We start from the raw sequence: 23,570 nt of genomic DNA, 5'->3' as shown, positions 1-23,570 counted from the left end.
ATATCAAGGGAATCCAGATAGGAAAGGAAGAAGTCAAGCTCTCACTGTTTGCAGATGACATGATACTCTACTTAGAAAACCCTAAAGACTCTATCAAAAAGCTTCTAGAAACAATAGACTCATATAGCAAGGTGGCAGGCTACAAAATTAACACACAAAAATCAATGGCCTTTCTATATACCAATAGTAATAAGGATGAAATGGACATTAAGAAAACAACCCCATTCACAATAGTACCACACAAACTCAAATATCTTGGAATCAACTTGACTAAATATGTGAAGGACCTATACAAAGAAAACTATAAAACTCTGCTCCAAGAAATAAGAGAGGACACACGGAAATGGAAACACATACCCTGCTCATGGATTGGCAGGATTAACATCATCAAAATGTCAATACTCCCCAAGGCATTATACAGATTTAATGCCATCCCTCTAAAGATACCCATGACATTCTTCAAAGAAGTGGATCAGACACTTTTGAAATTCATTTGGAACAATAAACACCCTCGAATAGCTAAAGCAATCATTGGGAAAAAGAATATGGGAGGAATTACTTTTCCCAACTTTAAACTGTACTACAAAGCAACAGTTATCAAAACAGCATGGTATTGGAATAAGGATAGGTCCTCAGATCAGTGGAATAGGCTTGAATACTCAGAAAATGTTCCCCAGAGATACAACCATCTAATTTTTGATAAAGGAGCAGGAAATCCTAAATGGAGCAGGGAAAGCCTCTTCAACAAGTGGTGTTGGCACAATTGGATAGCCACTTGCAAAAAATTAAACTTAGACCCCCAGCTAACATCATGTACAAAGGTAAAATCCAAATGGATTAAAGACCTCGATATCAGCCCCAAAACCATAAGATATATAGAACAGCACATAGGCAAAACACTCCAGGACATTACAGGCATCTTCAAGGAGGAAACTGCACTCTCCAAGCAAGTGAAAGCAGAGATTAACAGATGGGAATATATTAAGCTGAGAAGCTTCTGCGCCTCAAAGGAAATAGTGCCCAGGATACAAGAGCCACCCACTGAGTGGGAGAAACTATTCACCCAATACCCATCAGATAAGGGGCTAATCTCCAAAATATACAAGGCACTGACAGAACTTTACAAGAAAAAAACATCTAACCCCATCAAAAAATGGGGAGAAGAAATGAACAGACACTTTGACAAAGAAGAAATACGCATGGCCAAAAGACACATGAAAAAATGTTCCACATCACTAATCATCAGGGAGATGCAAATCAAAACAACGATGAGATACCACCTCACACCCCAGAGAATGGCACACATCACAAAGAATGAGAATAAACAGTGTTGGCGGGGATGTGGAGAGAAAGGAACTCTTATCCACTGCTGGTGGGAATGCCGTCTAGTTCAACCTTTATGGAAAGCGATATGGAGATTCCTCCAAAAACTGGAAATCGAGCTCCCATACGATCCAGCTATACCACTCCTAGGAATATACCCTAGGAACACAAAAATACAATACAAAAACCCCTTCCTTACACCTATATTCATTGCAGCTCTATTTACCATAGCAAGACTCTGGAAACAACCAAGATGCCCTTCAACAGACGAATGGCTAAAGAAACTGTGGTACATATACACAATGGAATATTATGCAGCTGTCAGGAGAGATGAAGTCATGAAATTTTCCTATACATGGATGTACATGGAATCTATTATGCTGAGTGAAATAAGTCAGAGAGAGAGAGAAAAACGCAGAATGGTCTCACTCATCTATGGGTTTTAAGAAAAATGAAAGACACCCTTGTAATAATAATTTTCAGACACAAAAGAGAAAAGAGCTGGAAGTTCCAGCTCACCTCAGGAAGCTCACCACAAAGAGTGATGAGTTTAGTTAGAGAAATAACTACATTTTGAACTGTCCTAATATTGAGAATGTATGAGGGAAATGTAGAGCCTGTTTAGGGTACAGGCGGGGGTTGGGTGGGGAGGAGGGAGATTTGGGACTTGGGTGATGGGAATGTTGCACTGGTGATGGGTGGTGTTCCTTTTATGACTGAAACCCAAACACAATCATGTATGTAATCAAGGTGTTTAAATAAAAAAAAATTATGCATTAAAAAAAAAAGATTAAAATTTCTCTTTTTAATTATACTCATGTCAAAATGAAAGAATAAAGCAGAAAATTAATCATCTCTATACCATTGCCTACCCATACACTAGTCAACTGATAGACACTTAGAATTTTTAGAAAAGATTACAGTTGGTAACATACAAAAGTCATCTATTTCTGTTCTTTTATTTAAGAGACTTGATAATTTATTCAGTAGTCGTACTAGTAATAGGTCTGCTTGCACTTTCTATTTCTATTTCTTCCTGGTTTACACTTTGTTGCACCTTTCTAGAAATTTTTTATTCAATTTTATGTATAATTTTATAGATATAATCCTCTGCATGATCCTTATATTAAGAACAGACATGAAAAGACACCACATAAAAAGAAAACTTTATGAATATGGATGCAAACCTCTTAAAAAAAAGTGCCAGGAAATCTAATTCAAAAGCACATAGACAACTGCATGTACTACTGGTTGTTCACACTTGGATATGGTTTAGTAGACACAAATTGCAGGGCCACCATCAACCTATTAAAAGTAGCATACATAAGGTTTGTCTTTGGAATGAAAGATAGTTGAATATATAAAATTCAATGTGATACACTATGTTAGGATAAAAGGGATTTAAAACACACAATCTCTTTATTAAATGCCATAAAGGGCATTAACAAAATTCAACACCTTTTTTTTTTTTTTTTTTGGTTTTTGGGTCACATCCAGCAATACTCAGAGGTTACTCCTGGCTCTACGCTCAGAAATCGCTCCTGGCAGGCTCAGGGGACGAAATGGGATGCCGGGATTCAAACTATCGTCCTTCTGCACGCAAGACAAACACCCTACCTCCATGATATCTTTCTGGCCCCGCAACACCCTTTTTGATAAAAAAAAAAAACTTCATAGGAAACAAATTAGGAGAAAATGATCTCAACTAGCTAAAAACAAAGAAGAAGAAGAAGAAGAAGAAGAAGAAGAAGAAGAAGAAGAAGAAGAAGAAGAAGAAGAAGAAGAAGAAGAAGAAGAAGAAGAAGAAGAAGAAAACTCTAAGGAAGGCCTTTCCAATGCCAACACTATTACTTTTTGTTGTTGTTGTTGTTGTTGTTGTTGTTGTTTGCTTTTGGATTTTGTTTTTTGGGTCACACCTGGCTGAGCTCAGGGATTACTGTTGACTCTGCACTCAGAAATCACTCCTGGCAAATGCAAGCCATGTACAGGAAATGAGAGAATCTCTAGCCACCAAGTACAAGAAATCCATGGAGGAACAAATTAGCCAAATTAAATAAGATCTGATATAGAATATGATAGACCCCATACAAAAGCAATTATAGGAATTAACAGACACCGTAAAAAGCCAGACAAGCAGAATCGCAGAGATGGAGAGGCACATAGTAGTACTTGAAGGAAATCTGCAAACCAAAAATGACCAGGAAACCAACAAGGAATTAAGAGGCAAGGCACTGGAAGGAAAAGTCTAGTATGTAATGAACAAAGACAAAAGAAATAATCTAAGAATTGTAGGTATACCAGAAGGGGAGTAAACAGGGAAAGGGGAAGAACAAGTAGTTAGGGAAATAATAGCAGAAAATGTTCCCACCCTTCGGAAAGAGGACTCTGCAAATCCAGGAAGTGAAAAGTCCCTAATAAAAATAGACCCTAATAAACCAACACCAAGACATATTATAATCCAAATGGCAAAGAAAAAAGCAATAAGGAAATAAAAGAACCTCAAGTACAAAGGAAGGGACATAAGAATCAAACCAGATCTCCCATTTGAAATAATTCAAGCAAGAAGACAGTGGAACGAAATATTTAAACAACTGAATGAAAGAAATTTCCAGCCTAGGGTACAATACCCAGCAAAACTGCCATTCATATGGGATGGTAGCCTAAAGACATTCTCAAACAAAAACGAGCTTGCAGTATTTGTGCAAACAAAACCGATCCTAAACGACCTACTCAGAGATGAACTACACAATCCAAACCCCCAATTGTAACAACAACCACCCTACACAACACAACTGCACAACAGCCTTCTCTGTCAATAATCTCCCTAAATATTAATGGACTAAACTCTCCCATTAAAAGGCACATAGTAGAGAACTGGATTAGAAAACATAAACTAGACTTCTGCTGCCTGCAAGAAACACACCTACAAGTACAGGACAGGCATAGGCTTAGAATAAAAGGATGGAAATCAATCTTTCAAGCCAATGGAAAACAAAAAAGAGCAGGGACAGCCATTCTTATATCAGACCAAATTCCATTCAACCTCGAGAAAGTGATCAGAGACAAAGAGGGTCACTACATACTAATCAGAGGAACAATAGATCAAGAAATACTAACCCTGATCAATATTTATGCACCTAATGTAGAGTTAGCAAAATATGTGATGCAGTTGCTCACTAACTTGGAGAAACACATGACAGGAAATGTGATAATAGTAGGAGATTTTAATACTCCACTATCACCACTGGACAGATCCAGTAGACAAAAAAAATAGCAAAGAAATAAGAGCCCTAAATAAAAAATTAGAAGATGTAGGGCTAAAAGACATATAGGGCCCTCTACCCCCAGAAAACAGAATACACATTCTTCTCAAACCCTCATGCAATCTTCTCCAGAATAGACCATGTCTTAGGATACAAATCAAACCTATATAAGACCACAAAAGTAAGGATCATTAGAAGCACCCTATTAGATCACTATGCAACAGAGGTCAAAATTAATTGCAAGAAGAAGCAATGAAGAAAAACTAATACCTGGAGTTTAAACAACACATTGCTCAAAAACAGCTGGATCAAAGAGCAAACCAAGGAAGAAATAAAAAAATTTCTTGAGACAAACGATAATGAAGAGACAACTTGTCAAAATTTGTGGGACACAGCAAAAGCAGTAATTAGAGGGAAACTCATATCAATACAGGCCTATGTCAAGAAAGAGGAAAATGACAAAGTCAACAGTTTAAAGGATCATCTCAATGAATTGGAACAATAGCAGCAAAGAAATCCAACCACAACCAGAATGCAAGAAATAGTAAAATATCAGAGCAGAAATAAACAACATAGAAACTAAGAAAACAATACAAAAATATCAATGAGTCCAAGAGTTGGTTTTTCAAAAAAATAAACAAGATAGACAAACCACTGGCAAAACTCACCAAAAAAAAAAAAAAAAGAGGAAAAACATCCAAATTAGTAGGATCACAACTAAAAGGGGAGAGATTACAACAGAACCCCAAGAAATACAACATAATCACGAGATCATATTATGAACAACTATACTCAGTTAGGCTAGAGAACTTAGTAGAAATCGACAAATTCCTGGAAAATTACCATCTTCCGAGACTGGTAAAGGAAGACCTAGAAAGCACAAATAGACCAATCACTTCAGAGGAAATTGATGATGTAATTAAGAAACTCCCTAAGAACAAAGTCCAGGCCCAGATGGATTTACTGGTGAATTCTACCAAACATTCTGAGAAGACTTACTGCCACTTTTCCACAGGCTCTTCCAAACCATCAAAAAAAAACCACAATTCTTCCCAACTCCTTTTATGAAGCTAATATCACACTCATTCCCTAAGATGGCAAAGACACCACCAAGTAAGAAAACTACAGACCAATATCTCTAATGAACATAGATGCAAAGATACTCAACAAAATCTTAGCAAACCGAATCCAGCACTTCATCAAAAAGATCATACACCATGACCAAGTGGGTTTTATCCCAGGAATGCAAGGTTGGTTCAACATACGCAAATCAATCAACATGAGACATCACATCAACAACAAGAAAGACAAAAACCACATGATCGAAGCAGCAACCGAGACCTACAGATTTTTTACCACAGGGCCCAAGCATCGAACCCTTTCAGCCAAACCAACATGCCCTTGCTCTTATAGCCTTTCTTCTCATTACTTCGTATTTTTGTTGTTTTTGGTGTTTGATTGTTGGTTTGTTTTGTTTTGTCTTGTTTTTCCTATTCTCTCTTCTTGTCTCCCTCTTCTTCCACCTTCTCCTCCTCACTCACTATCATTAACTCAATTTATGTCAAATAAAAACCATATGGTTGCCTCCTTTATAGGAAAGGAATGCTGACATATATGGTGCTGTGGACAAAACTGAAAAGGGTAAACACCTATATAGATAGACCTCAGTAACAACGGTCAGTACTCGAGACATGAAACCTATACATACTCAAAAGTTGATCTATTAGTTTCCTTTCCTTACAAGTACTATACTTAGTACTCAATGCACCTCTATACTTAGTACTCAACGCACCTCTTGCATTCCACACCTCTCTACATTAATATACACCTAAGCTAACTTCTATATGTTTATATGTGTGCAGGAGCACACAGAGACAGGAATTCTCCTTAAGGGACAAGCCTAAACCACAAACAAATCATACCTATACTCTATGTAACCCCTCCCATATACTATTCCTTCTCCCTCCTCCAGAAATCCGGCTATTTCTTCACCCCTCAATCTCACCCCCGATATCCCCACCACACTCTAATTCTTCTCCCTCAGCTCTTAATCCACTAGGCACCAAGAAAGACCTCCTACCACAACAAGCCAGTACCCACTACCCACTACCCAAGTGAAGAGACACCCACTCAAGCTCTCACCTCGTTCCCGGCAAGAAAATATAACCAACACCCTGACAGACTCATGCAGTGTGGCCCACCTAATCACCTCTCCCTAATGTGGACTGTGGCTTGATACCAAAACTAGCTCCAAAGGACCCCCACTGCAAGAACTCTACCCAAGACCTCCCTGCCTGGACCCCACACCTCACAAGGAAATCTCAAAAGACAAGGGGGAACCCTATTCTTTCATCATAAGTATAGACCTATATAACACTACCTCTTATCCTGTTTCTCCCCAAATGTAAAGTGATCTCCTGTATCACTTTCTCCCCCTTTTCTTTGTTTTTTTTATTCTTGTTAGTTTCTTTTGTTTGTTTGTTTTGTCTTGTTTTAGTTTTTTTTTATTTGATTTGATTTATTTTTGCTTCTATGGGTCACTCCTGGCAGCGCTTGGAGGGTGCTCCTGGCTCTATGCTTGGAGAACATCCCTGGTGGGCACGGGGGACCATATGGAATGCCGGGTTCTGAGCCACTGCCCTTCTACAGGAAGGACAGATGCCTGATCTCCATGCTATCTCTCCTGACCCCACTTTATCCCTTTAATTACATCTTTTATTTAATCTTTTCTTTTTTTTCTTTTTTAAAGAAACTTTTTTTCCTTTAGATATGTGTGAGCATATATATTCTTAGTTTTTGTCGGGAGTCTGGTTTCTTTTCTCTCCACCCCCCAAATTCACCAGCAATATAATGTAGCACCACTTCCTCCTGCAAAGACATATTAAACAAAGGGGAAATTGTACATATAAAAACAAGCTCTTATCTACTAGGGATAAGAACTCATACTTGTTTACAACACAGGGACATCTCCCACCCTGAATGTATGTCATGTGGAAACAACTTAGGCTCCAGGGAACTAGACACTGACCATTCAGCCTTAACTCCTGAATCCCATACATAGATACAACAGGGTTCTCCACAACAGCTCCAGGAACCAAATCCCCTCCAGGGCATTTACAATGCTGCTCTGACACCAACATGAGCCAGTTCTAAATTGATAACCTGACAATGAGGAAATGGGAACAACTTGATCTAAGACCAAGTTGTCCTTCCTCATCAGCTTATTGATATAAGACAAAATCAGAAAACATGTCACCCTTTGATCTGTGCAAAAGCCAAGATCGCTATATACAGATGACTGGTTGTTGCAACCAAGACTGGACAGTATGCATCCAGGGGCCAACGACAATAACAGCAGCAACAAAAAGCTCTAGCCTAGCTTTTGGTATACTATCTGTTCAACAAACAAGAGCTCCAATACCAAAAGTCTGACTGAGACAACCACAGCTGAACGGGTCTTCCGGAAACATAACTAAAGACTTTATCCCAGGCTCCATTCTAGGACCAAGAACACCAACTACAGAAGATGAATTAAAACGACACTGAAGAAGCATAACTGCTAGAACCACAAAGAAAGACTTCATAAACTCCATTCCCTGAGCTGCACAGCCACCAAGATCTCTAGAAACAGAGGTCTGATTTTACCATCCAAGACAAAGCAGAAGTCTTCCACACACCACAAAAGCAGCAAGAGTAGAGTAAATGATCATGCAAGAAGTCTAGACTTAATCCCATGACAGTATACTTCAGGGGTAGAGAACCCTGTATCTCCTAGGTCAAGGGAATTCCCTCTACAATATCCCCAATAGTTACTGTGTCTATGCAGGGGGATAAAGAAAAGGAATGGGGAAAAAGCACAAAACAAAACAATCATTTTTCCACATGTTTATTTATCGATTGATCAATATTTTTGACGTCTTTGTTTTGGTGTGGAGACTATGGTTGATGTTTCCAATATTATTTTGTCTTGTCTTTTTCTTTTTTTTTTTTTTTGCACTTGAGCATGATTTGATTTCAGAACCAAGACTATTGTGTGGTGCCTGTCTGTATTGCTGTAGTGCTCACCAGTTATTTAATTTGATATATATATATATATATATATATATATTTTAAAAATATGGAACCCTTCACGAATTTGCGTGTCATCCTTGCGCAGGGGCCATGCTAATCTTCTCTGTATCGTTCCAATTTTAGTATATGTGCTGCCGAAGCGAGCACGATATTTTTTTCTGTATTGTTGTGGTATCTCAATTACCTTTTTCACATCCTCTCTAACTGAGGTTGGAAGCCTCTAGAGGGACTCTGCCCATTTTCAGTGTATTTGACTTTTGACTTCTTTTTTTTTCCTCTTATTTTGTACCCCAATCTATTGCTTTTCTTTCCTTCAAACAAAACCACATACCTCGATTTTTCTAGCTCTGCCTTTTAAATAGAGGGGAAAACAATGGAGGGTTCCAGGACCAAACAGATATGTGATTACTAATAGTAAGCCAGACAAAGAGGGGTCCACCTACTCTAGCAACCTGGGAGGGTGATGGTGGGGTATATGGGTTGTAGAAAGGGAATTGGAATGGGGGGAGGACATAGTTGGTGATGGGTATTCCCCTGATTCAATCTTAATATATACCTAAAATACTACAGTGAAAGATATGTAAGCCATTATGGAAAAAAATTGTGCTTTTAATCAGAAACTTTCTTTGACTTACATGTATTATTATATCAATTATATTATATGTTATGTTATGTCACTATATTATGTTATGTTAGTTTACCTCATTATGTTAATCAATTTTGTCTCTTGAATAAATTCTTACAATAAAAAAAAAAAGAAATCACTCCTGGCTAGCTTGGTGGACCACATGGAGTGCCAACCATCATTCGTCCTGGGTCAGCTGTGTGCAAGGCAAACGACCTACTGCTGTGCTATCTCTCTAGCTCCTCCAATGCCAAGACTATTGTGGCCCGCCTGGGAGTTGAGGCATCAAACATGACTGTGTGGCAATCTAGCATGTGTGCACCATTATGACCTTCAGCTCACACAACCTTACGGCAGCCACACTGGGCGCCATAATGAATTGTCTTTGAAATAACAATAGCACCACGTGTCAAAGATGAACCACAATACTCCCACCGTTTCCACAAGACACTGAGGCACCTGGTGACCAACTCAGACTTCTGCTTCCTGCTGTAGGAGAGCTGCAGTGGCAAAGGCGCTACAATGGTGATGGCCGTGGCCAAGCAGCACCAGCAAATCAAGGAGATTTGGGCCACCTTCCACCTCTCCAAGGACAAGCTCCTGGAGGTCAAGAAGTGGAGAAGGCCATCTTCAAGATGCTTCCCTCCTTTCATCCTCAGGATCCCTGATAGCACTCAACACTGCAACTTCTTGGCACTGGACCTCAGGGATTGAATTTCCATGTGCTGCTGGTGAAAAGACTTGTGGAAATGCACAAGATCTACGCCATCCCCATCGATATCATACAGTACTTGGGAGAAGAGCTCTTTGACCACATCATATCCTGCATTTCTGACTTCATGGACTACATGGGGATCAAAGGCCCCAGAATACCTCTGGGCTTCACCTTCTCCTTTTCTGTCAAGCAGACAAACCTGGACAGGGCATTTTGGTCACTTGGACGAAGGGCTCATAGGTGACAGACTGTGTGGGGCACTACGTGCAACCCTGTTGAGAGACGCAATTAAAAGGAGAGAGGAATTCAACCTGGCCGTAGTGGCCGTAATCAATGACACCATGGGCACCATGATGACCTGTGCTTACAAGGAGCCCACCTGTAAGGTGAAATGGTGAAGAAGATGAAGGGCAATGGAGTGGGGTGCCTTTGAGGACAATGGGATCCTGGATGACATCAGGACGATCTTTGACAGAATGGTGGATGAATATTCTCTGAATGCTGGGAAACAGAGTGACCGGTTAGCGCTCTGCCAGGTCCAGACCATTCTGCAGTAGTTGGGCCTCAACAGCATTTGTGACGACAACATTCTGGTGAATATGGTGTGTGGGGCGGTGTCCCCAAGAGCAACACAGCTCTCTGGGCTAGTGTAGCCGCTAAGATGGAGGCACCCTCCTCTCCTCCTTCATATCTTCTGTCTTTTGGAAAGCCTGGCATCTGTAACCATACCCCCAAATGCAGGCATGTTCGAACCAGGCCAGCTCCATAAATTCACTCTTTTCTGGAACAAGATGTAAACTGAGCCATGAAAGAACATGGGTATACCAGCCCACAAAGCAGAAAGCTGGTTATCTCAGGAAAACAGAGCAGTCCAAGCTCCAATCCTGCCGAAGCCCTGCCTGCTGCCTCCATCACCCACAATCACCAGGATTCATCATTGACTTCAGATATATCTATTTTGGAGCTGATATCACCAGGGCTTCTTGGAGTGAGTATGGGCACAATACCCCATATCTTTCTTCTTTAAGGAGCCCTGAAAGCTGGGTACGCACCCCTAAAATTTATTGCATCATTAATATTTCTGTGAATCTCTGCACAACTTAAATTGTTTAATGCTCTCATATCTATAGGAACACATCAGTTTAACAATATGAACAGCAACAACAAGAGTTTACTAAACTTTCACCATTATATTCATGTCTTAGTTGGAGATACAATAGTTTTCACAAATGTGCTTGCTAATTTACTTTTTTCTCTTTTCTTTCTTTCTTTCTTTCAGCTTTCTTTCTTCTTTTTCCTTTTATTTTTTCTTTTTTTAAACATTTTGCTTTCATATATCTAGAAACAAATGTATTATGCTCAATTATGTCAACTATGCAATGCATGTTCTTTAAATAAATTTTTAATGTAAAAAAGTCACAATAAATAGAAACCTGATATGCTACCAGAACCACTCAACCTTGCTGATAGGAATCCTGGGGGAGGCCACTTGTATTTCATTCCCTATAGTAACAAACCTTGTGAGTAAATACCTAAATAAAGGTCCATCTTTCTATAGCAAATAGCTGAGTTAACTGAGATGCAATTATCATTAATGCTAACTTCTAGTAGTCAAAGAAACTCGGTCCTCCACAAGCCCAATGATAATAAAGTCATCCCCATACAAACATAAATTTTTCTCTGAACCACCCAGAGAATAACCAACTATCTTGTTCTCTTTCAGTCCATAATTAGACTTTGTTCCCTGCTAGCCTAGTTTATGTGCCCTTTACCCAGCTGATACCAAGGTCCAAGCTTTCCTCATAGACCCACCTCAGCATGGGATCCCCAGCCAACACTTAAAACTATGTAAACTTAATGACTGATTGGACCTTGAACCCCTGATCATTGCCTGGTACCCCATGAATTCAGTTCCATAGCAGTGTTCAACCACTAGAGTCTGTGGATCCCTGAGTACCCTGAGAACCTCTTAGATGCTGCAACCAGCATTCAGGCCTCCAGCCCCATCTAATCTCTTCTAAATCTGCAGATTTAGAGGAACCCCTCTGCACTAATATATCAAGACAGTAACTTGGAAAGAACTTTTGGTATGGCAGAACAATACAAACTCTGAACAAGATCAAAACAACAGTCTGAGTGATACTGAAATGAGAAACTCTGAATAGAATTGTAACAGAAAAAATAAAAGAGGAGGCTTGAAAACAAAATTTTTATAACTAATGAATGAAGTAATTGAACTAAAAACAAAGAGGGACTTAAGAACAGAATAGAAGAAGAAAACCAAGTAAGTCAGGAATTCAAAGGTAAAGTAGTAGAAATCTAAACCAGCAGAAAGAAGAAAGACAAAATAATGTTAAATGACTATAATATAAGAGCTCCATGGGACAGCATCAAGAGAAAAACATTTGCAGAAGGGAGAAATAGAAGCAAAATTCTTATTTGAGAAAATATTAGTCAGGATTTCTTGAGATCCAGAAACTTCAAAGAGTTTCAAACAAAATAAAACCAAACTCATGCCAGGATATATTTTAATTAAATTGAAAAAAAATGCTAAGGAGGATCCTAAAAACTGCAATAAAAATTAGGTCCCATATAAAGGATTATCCATAAAACCATCACCAAAATTCTTCACAGAAATGATAGGTGTGATGTATTTGAAGTGTTGAAGACAAAAGCATTCCGATAAAGAATACTCTACCCAGCAAGTATTTGAAGTAGAAAGAAGGAACTTTTTAGACAAGCAACAGTTGAAGGAATTCATTGCCTTCCAATGAACCAGCTTTCCAAGAAATACTTAAGGAACTTCTATAAAAGGAAAAGAATCCCTGCTTAGAAGTAGTAAGATAAATTTTAAAAATGTGGTAGAGAAAGAGAATAATAATGGAAACGCTATTTTCAAGTCTATTGTTTCTTTCCCTGTTATCTCCATTATGTGAAGTTAAGAAAATTTTAAATTTCATATATTTTGATTTTCAGTTGTCAATTTTATATTTGATTCTCTTGGAGCAGATCATATTTTTCTTTAAAATACTTTGATCTATTTTAGATGTATATTTTATTGACCTTTAAGAACATTTTTTGGTTAAATTGATTTTGGTTCTGTTGATTTTCCTACTTTAAATGTTTTTTTTCTGTTCCTAAACTTCCCATTTTATTTTTCTTTTTAAATGTGGCTTATTTTGCTCATTCTTTTTTATATTCTTGGGTAAAACCTTATTAATTTTAAAATATTTTTATAAAATAGAATTTACTACTATAAATCTTTTTCTAAAAATTTTATACAAAGTATTTTCTAATTCTCAGTGATTTTTTCTTTTTTAACACAGAAGAAATGCTGTTTAATTTCTATATGTTTAGATAACTTTATATTATTTTGTTTCACTTAGCATATAATTCTATTATGGTTGAAAATATACTTTGCATGAAAGAAATTAGGGGTTTTGTTTGTTTGGGGGTAACACCTAGAGGTGCTCAAGGATGCTCCTAGCATGGTGTTGGGTCAAATCTGAAGCTTCCACATGTAAAGAATGTGTACGATTCTTTGAAACCTTCTGTTCAGTCTCTTGCATTAATTTCTTAATTCAAAATTAGCAGTTCAGATGGGAAGAGTAAATTTTGGGCCATAAATTAAAAGATATACGGGGCTGGAGAGAGAGCACAGTGGTAGGGCGCTTGCCTTGCATGCAGCTGATCCAGGACAGACGGTGATTCGAATCTCAGCATCCCATCTGGTTCCCCATGCTAGGAGCAATTTCTGAGTGCTGAGCCAGGAGAAATACCTGAGCACCACTGGATGTGACCCCCAAAAAAACAAATTAAAAGACATAACCAAACTACATTTTGCTATCCCTAATTCCTGGCAATTCTAAACCATATTAATGACAAAATTAAATAAATATTTTCAAGCCAAAAATTGATAACTTAATAAATCTCGTGTTCTTAACTATAGTACTTTTTTTAATTCTAATAAAACATCACCTCACGGCAGTGAAAGTGGCATCCATTAATAAGTAAAGGAACAACTTGTGCTCAAGAGGATGTGCTGAAAAAGGAACTCACGTGTCTAATGGTGGAAATGTTGTCTAGTTTTGAATTTGTGGAAACATAGAGATTCCTCAAAAAACTAATAGACTCCTATATGATCTGACAATCCCAGTGCTTCTTAGCTACCTACAAGACACAAAAGCACCCATTCAAAAAGATATATGCACACCTATGCCTATTGTAGCATTTACTTCAAGGCATGAAAACAATTCAGGTGCCCAATGATAGAAGAGTCAAGATAATGAAGTTATAGTGTATACACACAACTGTATACATCCATGTGCATTCATAAAAGATAATGAAACCAAGCAATTTGGATGGAACTATGCAACCTAGATGGAACTAGAGAATTATATGTTAAGTGAATTAAGTCAGAGGACAAGAACAAATACCAGATATTCTTACTAATCTGTGGTATTTAAAATAACATCTCTAGGGAATGGTGGGTAGCAAAAGCTGAACAGAACATTGGTGTGTAGCAAAAAGTGAACAGAATACAGACTCTAGATTATAGAAACAAAAACACAAACAGAAAGAAATTCAAGGAGAGCAGGACAAAAAGAAGGAACTTGGAACATAGGGGCAAGAATCAGGGACTATGAGTTCTTCTGTGGTAGAGATATGAAAAATCCTCATTGTATCTAAACCACCAGAGACAACACTACTGGAAGGCTGAGATCAATTACAACTACTAAACTGAAAACTGTTTCTGTCAAGGATGGGGGCGGGAGGGAATCTGGGGAGGTTATTTGGGTCTGGGTCAAGGGGTGTGAAATTGGAGGTGGGAATATTGTAAACCTGAAATACTAATTGTACATCACTATGTAAATCAGTGTCTAAATGGATTAAAAACCCTCTTTTTGAAGTTTTCTTTGTGGTGTTGAGGATGATCCCAGGACTTCACACATGCAAGGCAAGAATTATACCACTGAACTATAAAATAAAAGTAAAGTATTTTATTTTGTTATCCCAACAAATATTTTCTTAATATCCCAATAAGGTATTTTCTTCTAAAAATGAATTGAGGGGAGGAAAGTTAGATTACACTACAGACTAGACTTCATCGGGAGGAGGTCTGAGTTGGCTGTTCCAGCACCCTGTGGTTCCCCAAACATTACAGAGAGCACAGATCCAGGGGTAGATCCTGAACAGCATTGGGTATGACCTCAAAACATAAAAAATAAATAGAATATAGGTTTAAAACTAAGTGAATGCCTTATTTCTTAATATAGGGAGTATAATTGGATTCAAAAACACTATAGCCTTTTTAGATTATCCCTCTACTTGGCTTTCCAGTCTAGATGTTAGAGTAACTATAAGAAAGCCTGAACTTTTGCTGTTCAAACTCCCATTCCACTGACTGTTGTATCCTTTTATATGTAATTGGTCTCTAAAAAAAAATAGGATACACATCTTGTTTTAATTTGATCTGCTTCTTCTACTTCCTGACTACCTTAAGGGTTTTTAAATAAATGTCTATTGAGCCTGGATAGTAAAGTGGGTAGAACTGATCCCTGGCATTCCTAAACCTGTCAGGAGTGACCTCTGAGTGCAGAATCAGGAGTAAGTCCTGAGCACTGCCAGATGTGGCCAAAGAAATAAAACAACAACAAAGAATATCATCAATTATTTTCTTGCTCAAAGGTCTCTGATTCCAACATAGAACTATATTTGAGATGCTTTTTTCTTATGACTTTATAACAAAAATAGATAGTGATGGAAAACAGATAATATTGGACAGTCTAAAATATATATGTTTTATACATAAAAATATGCTAATAAAAAGCTATCTCTTTTAAGTACAAAACTATACCAAAGAAATAAGTGTGTGCACAAAAGGCACCTCTTGTTTTAATTCCTCACCACATTCTTCGTTATAAAGCTTCTCTGTCTGCTTTGTTTGTTGTTATTGGTGGAGGCAGGTTTAACAGCGTTTTCATAGGGTGTCATGTTTTCTGGGTAGCTCCTAAATCAGGAAGAAATGTCTGCATCCCACTTCCTGGTGGCAAAAGTTTATTTTGTTCATGTGGATTCTCTGTCTAGTCATCTCTTAACTTTCCTTTTCTTCTCTCTTGCTGCCCATCACCTGTTACCTCTCCATTCATTCCCCCACTTCCTCTGAGCACTTCGAAATGAGTCTGTAGTTCTTTCTGAGGCTGGGAGCCCAGTCTGAAAAGATAGCAATAGTGAATGGAAGTAGAGATCCCCTACAATAATAAAACCATAATGTTATCTGAGATTTTTAAACTCAGTGTTTGCCAGCCCAAATGGAGGAATAAGACAGAAAAAAAAACAAGTTCAGAATTCTCTTCACCAAAAACTCTAGCAAGGGATTCTTGTCTTCATAGAAAGTCCCAAGTTGAGGGTAGTTTGAGGAAAACCTTATAAGAGCAAACTTCATACTCTCTCTTTTGGGAATCATTCACATCCCAATCAGCTGTATAAATTCTTTCTATAATTTTGTGGCATTTCCTTCTCTCTCTCTCTCTCTCTTCTTTATGGGGGCCGGAGAGATAGCATGGAGGTAAGGCTTTTGCCTTTCATGCAGAAGGTCGGTGGTTAGAATCCCAGCACCCCATATGGTCCCCTGAGCCTGCCAGGAGCAATGTCTAAGCATAGAGCCAGGAGTAGCCCCTGAGCGCTGCCAGGTGTGACCCAAAAACCAAAAAAAAAAAAAAAAAAGAAAGAAAGAAATTCTTCTTTACTTGGGTCAATAAAGAACCTGGGACAAGCTATGCACAGTGGGCAACTAACCACTGAGCTAGACCTGAAACCAGGGTCAAAAGCAAATATTAAATGAGGATTATTATTCTTGTCCCTAAACCAAATGACAGTTTTTCTTCAGTTTATCCTTCCTCAAAAAGCACACAGGTAAGGAAAGACCTTTTTTCTTAATACGCTGCCCAAGTCTAACCTTTTCTTTAAGTTTGCTGATGAGATGGAGTATGCCTTAGGAGATTTTATTGCCCATGTGATGCCCACTGGTCTTCAGCACACCGTCTCCCACTCTTTCTCTCTGGTGGCTGGAGAGAGAGTACAGGCATGTGCCTAACCACTGTACTTTCTCCAAATTTCTTCCTTCCTGGACTTTTTAGTTCATATGTACTTCTACATTTGCCCTTAACTAGTGCTTTCTTAGTGCCCAAAATATTTTAAGAGAATTTTAAAGTTCATTCTAAAAGATTTTCTTTCTCTACTATTCACAAAAAATGTTTTACCAAAATGTATTTTGCTAAAATTGGATTTTATATCAACAAATGTAATCATTTTCAAACTCAAGTGTCATTTTACACCAAGCACCAGCATGTTTAGAGAGTCTCTGATAATTTGACAAAATGGAGCAGGAGCAATAGCACAACAGTAGGGCATTACCTTGCACATGGCTGACCTAGGACTGACCCAGGTTTGATCCCTGGCATCACATTATGGTCCCCAAGCCTGCCAGGAGCAATTTCTGAGCATAAAGTCAGGAGTAATCCCTGACCACTGCTGTGTGTGGCCCAACCCTCCCCAAAAGAGTTTGACAAAATGGGTTCTGTTTTCTATTCATCTATAGATAAAAGATAGATGATTAATAGATAAGTGAATACTAGGCATATATAAAAATATTTAGAAAGAGAAATACTTTAAATTTATGTAGAGATATAAATATATCATCAATGTGTTAACTAAATACTTTATACATATGTACTTAATCTTTTTGTTCAATCTCTTTTTGTTTTATTTGTGTGACACAGTGTTCTGGTGTTACTCCTAATTAGGCACTCAGGAATTACTCCTGATGGGCTCAGGGCAACCATATAGGATGCTTGGGATCAAACTTGGGTTGGCTACATGCAAAGCAAATGCTTTATTTGCTGTATTATTTCTCTGGCTTCTCATTCAAGTTCTGATGTTAAGACCTGTGAGTTTTCCCTCAGTTTACACACAAGCATATCAATAAAGCATTTTACATTACATTAGGAGATTTACATTTCAATCAGGACATGCCTAACCTAGAATACCCTGAAATTGTCATAGTCTTAGTGCCAATTTTAACATAATTGTTTTACATCTTTTTTATTTTTTTAAACTATTTATTGATTGATTGGCATTGGGCCACACTCACCTGTGCTCAGAGGTTACTCCTGGCTCTACATTCAGAAATCGCTCCTGGTAGGCTGGAGGACCATATTAAATGCCAGAAATCAACCAGGTCCCTTGTGGATTGGCCATATGCAAGGCTAAGGGCCTACTACTGTGCTATCTCTCCAGCTCCAGTTTTACAACTTTTTTAAAAATTATAATTTTTGCTTTGTTTTCTAACTTCTAGGCTCTTTCCTATTCTCTTCCATCTAGATGTCATTCTTAGATTTTAATAGCTCTAATTTCATTGTACCAAGTAAACTGGTTCCTATATGCTCTAAATGTCCAGCTCCAGTTTTACAACTTCTTTTAAAAATTGTAATTTTTGCTTTGTTTTCTAACTTCTAGGCTCTTTCCTATTCTCTTCCATTTAGATGTCATTCTTAGATTTTAATAGCTCTAATTTTATTGTACCAAGTAAACTGGTTCCTATATGCTCTAAATGCAATGCAAAAAAACTCACTGTCTAATGCCTATTTGGTATTAGTTTTTTTCCCTTCTAATCTAGACAATCACAGAGCAGAAGGTAATGTGATGTACATTTCCTAATGCTACTTCAGACCCTAAGAGCTAAGAAGTTTAATAATATTTCTACTTATGATTTTATAATGCTATACTTGTTAAAATTAATAGGATAGGACCAGAGAGATAAGACTAGGCAAGACACTTGCCTTGCATGCAGTTTACTAAGACTCAATCTTCAATACTATATCTCCAGGTACACCAGCAGTGATCCCTGAGCATACAATACACATATTGTATTTATAAATATGCATGTGCATATATATTTAAAAATAACATTATCTAGAACCTACATAACTAAAATTCAAATTAACTATTTTTATGTAAAAATATACGTATCTATGTAGAAAAAGAAAAAATTTTATTTTCTATGGTATTTCTGAAAAATTAAAAAGCATAGTTAGGAAAATGAAGTTGTATTATCTATAAAGATCTTGAGAAATTCTTTTGGAGGGGAGGGGGACTACTCCTAGCTCTGTGTTCAGTCTGTCCTGGCAGACTCGGGAGACCATATGGGATGCCAAGGATTGAACCCAGGTCTGTCCCGGGTTGACTGCGTGCAAGGCAAATGCCCAACCACTGAGCTATCACTCCAGCCCTGAGAAATCTGTAAGTATTCCATCAAGACTGTCACAATGTTTTCTTGCTCCTTACATACTTAATTTAATAGAAAACGAATCCAGCTAAATTACACATTTATTCTTTCTGTTTGTCTGAACTAAAAAAAAAAAATGAAACCAGTCTAAAAGAAAGTCAGAGAGCTGAACTCAGAATTTCACCCAGAAAACTGCTATGAGCATCAGCTGTTGAGAATGTAAAAAATGTTCTCTTTACTCTTATCTTGTCCTTCCATGAAAAGCCTATACAAGGAAATAGGCAGAACTGTTTAGCAGAAATCTTTCACTTTCTAGATTTAGAAATCATATAACACTCATATCAGAAGACAAGGACGCACAAAATTTGCAACCCACAATTTTTAGAGAAGTTTTGCTGTTATATTCCCCTGCAATCTTTCTCATGTAACCATGATGGAAGATGATTTTCTAGCATGTGAGACTGCTGACAGGGTGGGAATGAAACTCTTTCTCTACCTGCCATTTTGCCACTGGGTTGATTGACCCTACTTCAAGCAACCATGGAACTAGACAAAGACAAAATTTCCTCAATTAAGCACAAATGAAAATTTAGAGATCATTTCAGCCAGGACTTTCACACTAGAATCACTAGACTAATAGGCAAATGAAGCACTTCAGGCCAACATGTCCCCTTTCTATCAGTGCCAATAGCATATTTAGGAAAATGTTACATTAATTTCTAAACATCCGATGAGGACTGGAAGGTCTGGCCCACGATATGAAGCTTACCACAAAAAGTGGTGAGTTCAGTTAGAAAAATAACTACACTGAAAACTACCATGACAATGGTAGTGAGTGAGAGAAATAGAATGCCTGTCTTAAATATAGGCAAGGGGTGGGGGAGAAGGAAGATGGAGGGCATTGGTGGTGGGAAAGTTGCACTGGTAAAGAGGGATGGTGTTCTTTTTTCTTGTACAAAACTAAAACCCAACTACAAACATGTTTGTACTTATGGTGTTTAAATAAAAATATTTATTAAAAATGTCTAAAAATTCATTGGTAATCAGTGTATACTTACACACATGTACATGTATACATACACACACTGCTTTTCTATTCATCCCTACATATCTTTGACCTCCATATGTTTTTCACTCAAGCCCAAGAGCCCAAAAATGACCAGAGAGATAAACATATGGATCAAGGCTCTTGCCTTGCAAAACAGACTTTAAAGTGTAGGTTTTAGCACCAGGATTCCACTCTAAAGAAATGTTACTGTATGAGCTGTGCTTCAGGATTATTGCCCTGAGTGCTTTGATTTGGTGATAATATATACGGTTCTTATCTTCTAATCTCTCTTTTGAAGTAAGACCAACAACCTCAGGACCCAATCAACTCATCAGGAGGATTGAAACTTTGAGCTCCTCTCTCTACCACAGAGCCAGAAGCAAGGGCTCAGAGATTCACTTCATTTAATAATCATGTTGTGGTTGTTGCAGAACAGCTTCATTTCAAGAAACAGGGCTGGGACTGGAGAGATAGTATCATGATTAAGGCACTTGCCTTGCATCTGGTGTACCCTGGTTTAATTCCCCAAAACTGCCAAGAATGGCCCTGAGCATAGAGCCAGGAGTAAGCCCTTAGTCCTACCAGCTGGGCCTGAAAAGCAAAACAAACAACAAACAAACAAAAAAGTTAAAACGGTAAAGTTTGTTATGTATAATTTACTACAATAAAAAGCTAAAATTAAAAATATGTTCATTTTCCATGTGGCCTTTTTCCTGAATATGAATCCTTGGCCATTTGGGACATTTCAACATTACTTTGGAGATATTCCATTTTGGAATCAACCATGTCCCAACTTGTATGTAATACCTTTTACTCAATGAAGTTTCCTCTTGCAGATACCCTCTTTTCTGTAAAGAAATCCATATTCTCTTTTGAGAGTGTTGCCCTTTCTCTTCCTCTAAATAAAATTTCTTCACTTAAAAAAATAGCCAGAAAAATAATAAATAGATAAAAATTATTTCACAAGTGCAAAATTAATTATGTACTGCGCACTGAATGATTCATGGACATAGCTTTGCTGAAAGTCAGCTGGATCCTTTGCTTTTAAAAACAAAACAACATGCTGGCTGGCAGAGGTGAATTCAGACCAGAAGGATCATAGAGATCATAGAGATTCACAAGTGAGAAAGCTGCCTCTTATGCTTGGGACCACAAGGGCAGAATCAGCAAATACATTAGTCATCCAGGATAGACAGAGGACTGCATCCCATCTAAGCAAGAGGGAGATAGAAGAGCCTCTGTTGGCTTCCACGTTGATGACTAGAAGAGCAGGCAGACTGAGGCAGACTTGCTGAGTGGCAGAAAGACAGTACTTACTTACTGAAGAGCGAGTCCTTGCAGGCCCGCTGTCTCTCCAGCTTTTGCTCTGTTCTGTCATTCCCTTAGTTTGACTTCCTGTTGTCAGCCCAAGGGGAGAGCTGCTGGCACTAGGGAAACAAAAGATGGCAGCAACTCAAGAATAGCCATGAGCTGCAAACCAGTCCTTGAAAGCTGTCTCTGTCCTTTGGGACAAGCTAGACTTGCCTCCACACTCATAATACTTCAACCTGAAGGTATCCTGTCTTCTATTACTTTTGGAAGAGTAAACAAATGCACAATAATGTAGATTAATACCACCAAGAACTTTCCCAATGTGTCCCCAGTTATTTTACCATACAGATACTTTTTGCCTATTAAAAGGATAGTGGGCATGACATGGAAGAATATAATGGCCAGTCAGTAGGCAGGTAAGACTTTAAAGTATAAATGTATACATAAATGTATCTTTGTGCTAACCTTCACAGACAAAATTCTCAGATCCTAAGTATTGAGAGTGACAAGAATGTCTTGTATGAGGGCGTGGGAGCAATATTAACAACATTTGACTTGCGCACGGTCAATCTGAGTTTGATCCTTGGCATTTCATATAATGTCCCTAGCTCACTAGGACTGATTCCGAGTGCAGAACCAGGAATAATCCTTGAGCACTGCCAGGCATGTCCCCAAAACAAAAAATGAATATCTGTGTGACAGTACAGTGGATAAGGCACTTGCCTTTTAAAGCAAACCCAGGTTTGGTCTGTAGCACCACATATGTTTCCTGAGCCCTGCCAGAAGTGAGCCCTGAGCATAGAGCCAGGAGTAATCCCAAGCAGCTCCAATTGTGGTCCAAAAACAGAACAAACAAAACTATTTATCACTTGGATGAGAATGGGTGACTTTGGGGGAAGCATCTAAGAACGGGGCTGGTTGCCATCTTATTAAAGACCTGGGACTTCTAGGCTGCTAGAAAGAACAGTTAATGCCTCTCAACAGTGGCCAAATGAGTCCATCAATCTCATAAATAATTATGTATCCATCAAAACCTAAGAAAAACCCCAGGAAATTTCCAGGAGAGTGAATTTATGTAAATGGATATACTTAAAGTGGCCAGGAATATTCTATGACTTCCTGGTGCCTTGCCTTATGCATTTTCTAACTGGATGCTCTTTTAGTCTATCTTATAAGTAAATGAATCTCCTGAGTTCTTTGAGTGGCTTGAGAAATTTAATCAAACATTTTAATGTGTCTTGGGAACCCCTGGTTTAGAGCCCATGAGTCAGTAGCTCAGGCACATCTTGCACTGGCAACAGGCATCCACAAAAGTAGCCTTAAGAAACAGTGCTCTGGAACCCGAGCAATAGTACAGTGGTAGGGCAATTGCCTTGCACATTACCAACCTTGGACAGACTTCAGTTTGATTCCCAGCATCCCATATGGTTCCCCAAGCCTGCCAGGAGTGATTTCTTAGTGCAGAGCCAGGATTACCCTTGAGTACCAGTGAGTGTGATCCAATTTTCCCCCAGCCCAATAAAATAAAAAGAAACAGTGCTCATCTTGTGACTTCAGTCAGTCATGGCAGAATCAAGCAGATTTGCACTGAATTCTTAGATATCTAGCTGGTGCCTAAGAATTGTTTGTAGGTGCAGAAAAGCCAACACACACTCATGGAAACTAGGTCTTGAACACCAAAAATTCCCCACTCAGAAACAGTAACTTGCATATTACAAGAGCTCTCCAAATGGTAATCATCATTGTTATGTGACAGTGGTGTTCTCAGGTTAGAAATGAAGATATATCGTCATAGGGCTGTTTCCCTGAAAAATAGCTGACTGCAGTCTTTAGGTACCTGCTCCACCCTACAGTAGGAAACTCCCAGCCAGTCTCTGTACAATCCCTCAGCAGCCACACACAAGCATGGGCCTGCCAGGCATTTCCTC

General features: G+C 38.3%; 1 non-coding gene and 1 pseudogene across 1 annotated transcript; one reads left to right on the top strand and one right to left on the bottom strand.

Annotated features, from left to right (window-relative positions):
- The window catches only part of LOC126024226 (hexokinase-1-like), a 35,854-nt pseudogene extending 25,204 nt beyond the window's left edge, over nucleotides 1–10,650 (top strand).
- On the bottom strand, nucleotides 8,698–8,804 carry LOC126025006 (U6 spliceosomal RNA). The gene has a single exon (XR_007501060.1). It is a non-coding gene; the product is annotated as a U6 spliceosomal RNA (small nuclear RNA).
- Nucleotides 10,651–23,570: the final 12,920 nt, after the last annotated feature.

Source organism: Suncus etruscus, chromosome 12, assembly GCF_024139225.1.
Source record: "Suncus etruscus isolate mSunEtr1 chromosome 12, mSunEtr1.pri.cur, whole genome shotgun sequence".
NCBI lineage: Eukaryota > Metazoa > Chordata > Mammalia > Eulipotyphla > Soricidae > Suncus > Suncus etruscus.
Note: the sequence above shows the minus strand (reverse complement) of the source record. Positions and strands in the feature narration are given on the sequence as shown.